The sequence below is a fragment of the Solanum verrucosum genome, unplaced genomic scaffold, assembly GCF_900185275.1.
Source record: "Solanum verrucosum unplaced genomic scaffold, falcon-dt-bn FXZP01000103.1, whole genome shotgun sequence".
Taxonomy (NCBI): Eukaryota; Viridiplantae; Streptophyta; class Magnoliopsida; order Solanales; family Solanaceae; genus Solanum; species Solanum verrucosum.
The window spans coordinates 271,730-275,610 of NW_026020048.1; the positions used below are offsets into that span (position 1 = coordinate 271,730).

Here is a 3,881-nt window from a genome sequence, read left to right on the forward strand (position 1 = left end):
TAAAATTTGATTAATAAATGTTTTATTTATCTAAAGGGGTATATCTTTGACTATTCTTTTCAAATATGTCTCTAAATACTTCTATCCATGATACGTTGTGTTATCGTTTGTGTAGTCGCTAAAACAACAACATATCCAGTGTGATCCACGTAGGATCTGAGAAGAGTGGTGTGCGCGTAGTCTTACCCCGCCTTGTGAGGGTAGAGAGTCTACTTTCTAAAACTAGATTATTAGTTCATAGAGTTTGGGAACTGATGTTCGAGTCCAAAATGGAAGATAGTGCCTTGATACTCTTACTCGTACTCCGCTATTGATTCCGAGACAATGGAAGTAAGCTTTTTTTCTTATAATTGAATCAAATACATGTGTAAGACATTCACTTCACTTCAGAGAACAGAATAAACCAAATTGAGATGACCTTCTCAACGAAATAATCATAGTTTAGAGTAGGAAGAATTAGATGAAACAAACTTTTATTACTTTTGACAGTGCTACAAAACTTTTCTTACTTAAGTGGAAAACAAATAGCTTTGTAATAATTTAATATGAGATTTCAATTTTATTTTTTTGTTTATTTGGTAAGACTGAATAAATAATTGAGATTATTTTAATAGTTTTACAACTTATGAGATTATTATATTTATGAGAAAATATACAATACAAAAAGTTTAAATCGCATGTCCAAACAAAACTTCAACTTCATCTCATACTTCATAGTATTATGATTTCATATCATTATTTCATATTTAAAAGCCAAATGGGCCCTTAAACTTGTATAAAATTGAACAAATAGACACACCTGTCTTACGTGACATCATACATGACTATTTATGTCCTACGTGTAATATACCACGTAGGATTCATGTCAACTTTATATAAGTTTAAATGCCTACTTTTATACACCAAAAATTAGAGGGCATAAATGTGAAATGAGGCCAAGTTAAAGTGCACCATTTATGTATTGATTGATTGGCTCACCTATCCATATATATGTAATGAAACTCCATCTGAAGTTTATAAGAAGAAAAAGATATCAGTGAAATTCTGCAAATGGCTAGTGAAATGTTTCAAGGTCAGGCTCATATCTACAAGCATGCCTTGAGTTATGCAAATTGCATGGTTCTTAGTTGTGCAATTCAGTTAGGCATACCAGATGTAATTCATAGTCATAAGCAGCCAATGACTCTGTCTCAACTTGTTTCACAGCTCAAACTTCCTCCTGCAAAATCAGATGCAATTTATCGAGTGATGCCTATTGGTATACTCTGGCTTCTTTGCTACTAGAGAATTTCTTGATGAAAACTCAGAAAGTCAACAAGCGTATGTTCTTACACCTTCTTCTAAGCTGCTTTTGAAGAGTGAGATACCAAACTTGTCACCTTTTGTTAGAGCAATGGCTGATCCTGTTATGGTGAATCCATGGCAATCTTTGGGGGATTGGATTCTAGGAAACGAAACCACCCCATTTGAGACAGCACATGGTGCACCCATGTGGCAATTCTGTGACCAAAATCCAAGATTCAACAATGTTTTCAATGAAGCAATGGCTAGTGATTCCCAAATGATGTGTTTAGTTGCAAAGGACTGCAAACAAGTATTTCAAGACATGAATTCCTTGGTTGATGTTGGAGGTGGCACTGGAGTTATAGCTAAGGCTATTTTGGCTGCATTTCCTCATCTAAAATGCACTGTGTTGGACCTCCCTCAGGTTGTTGCTAACATGCCAGACACAGATAATTTGAAATATGTAGGAGGTGACATGTTTCACTCAATTCCCTCTGCTGATGCCATTTTGTTTAAGGTAACATGACTACTATTCTAGCTTTTGTTGGTAAAAATTTTCATCTCTTTGTCTGTCATGCCAAATGTCCAACAAAACAGTTAAAAAATATGACATAATTTTTGCAGCATGTTATGCATAACTGGAGTGATGAGGATTGTGTGAAGATACTAAAGAAATGTAGAGAAGCTATCAAGGATAATAAAAAAAATGAAGGGAAGGTTGTTATAATTGACATAGTATTGGATAGAGATGAAGATGAAGATGAAGCAAACATGACTGAAGTGAAGCTCATTTATGATGTAGCAATGATTGTGCTTCTTACTGGGAGGGAGAGAACTGAGAAAGAATGGAAAAAGCTATTCCTTGAGGCTGGCTTTATGACCTATAAGATTACACCTCTCTTTGGCATTAGGTCCCTCATTGAAATTTTCCCTTAAGGAAATTGATGAACTAGTTTAATTTCCCTTCCTTTTATTCTCTTGTACTTTTGAATTAATCATTTTCAACTACTTCTTGTCAGTCTTTGGTCTTGGTTGCCCTGCAACATTGGGTCAAATCTCATTTTCTTTGGAGGAATGTTCCTTCTTCCGGCATCTGTTGAAATTTGCTTTTGGTTACTGCAGTTGTTTTTGGCAAAATAAAATTTGACTTTTGAATTTTAGTTAGGTTGTTGAGATATTTTAAGTTATTTTAAATTTCAAATTATGCAAATTATTGAAAGTCATTTCAATTCATTGAAAAATATTTTCAATTATTATTTGCCGTCCATCTTTTAAAAAAACCAACAGAAACACTGAAATAAGAGAAAATGATCAAATCTGTATGCGTACTATAGGAATATATAAATGTCACGTTTCAGTTTATTCCTCGTGCGGATGCCATTTTGCTTGGTATGCACACAAATTTTTATTCTTGACATGCCCAGAAAGATAATTATAGGTAAATCGTAAACATCAACACAAGTAAAATTAGTAACCTCAAGAATAAAATAGGTTAGATACACTAAATTGTATGCAAAATATAACTTGTTGGGGGTATACAAGTTGAATAATACTTCCTCTGTCCCTAATTACTTGTTCACTTTTGAATTGACACACTTATTAAGAAAATAATTATTGATATATTGAGTTTACCATTTTATCCCTATTAATTATGAAGTAGATGCATTAATAACTTAAAATTTTCAAGAAGTTCTATCTTTTTCAAAGTAATTAATTGAGGGTATAATAGGTAAAAAGAAATTGTCCTTTCTTGATTTGTCAAAATTGACAAGTAATTAGGGATAACTAAAAAAATAAAAGTGAACAAGTAATTAGGACAAAGGGCGTATGTAGATTTCCAAGAATAATTTGTGCATTTTCTGTCAGTTTGAAATTGTTTTTCTTCCATTTGCCATACTCTACCCAGGGCACAACCTTCTAAACTAGCATAGATTGTGGCAATTGGGTGGGTTGGGTTAAGTTTGGGTGGGTAATAATCATGGGTTGAGACAATAATTAGGCTAAGATCCAACTTAACCAAATTTGCTAAGGTAAAAAAAAAAGGAGCAAACTACATAAATTTCACTGGTTTAGATCCTAATTACTAGGATTCACAGTAGTTTCAAATATTACTTCATATACCATATTTCGTTATTTGGATACATGTATCATTACTCGCCATATACATGTACCTTATCGTTAGAATATTCGAGATACATGTTTTATTAATTTTGAATTAAATGTGTGTAACTGGTTTCCTTATTAGAGGAGTAATATGCTTAATTAACAACTCTAACAGATCTACTGATTTATTAGTGTATTAACTTTAACAAATCTTCCTAAACTAATGAAATCATAAAACCCAACTAATTCTCTAATTGTGAACTTCATCTTCTTGGCATCAATTTTTTTTTTTGTTTCTTGCGATTGTGAGTTTTTTCAACAATGGTTAATATCATCATATTACTTCCTATATCATATTTTGTCATTTGGATACATGTATCATTACTCGCTAGATACATGTATATGTCGGTTTGAATATTCGAGATATATGTTCTATTAATTTTGAATGATATGTGTGTAACTGATTTTCTTAATTAGAGGAGTAATTGGGGTTT

General features: G+C 32.5%; 1 pseudogene; it reads left to right on the forward strand.

The window, feature by feature from the left end:
• Nucleotides 1-1,050: 1,050 nt before the first annotated feature.
• On the forward strand, nucleotides 1,051-2,220 carry LOC125822717 (probable O-methyltransferase 3; annotated as a pseudogene).
• Nucleotides 2,221-3,881: the final 1,661 nt, after the last annotated feature.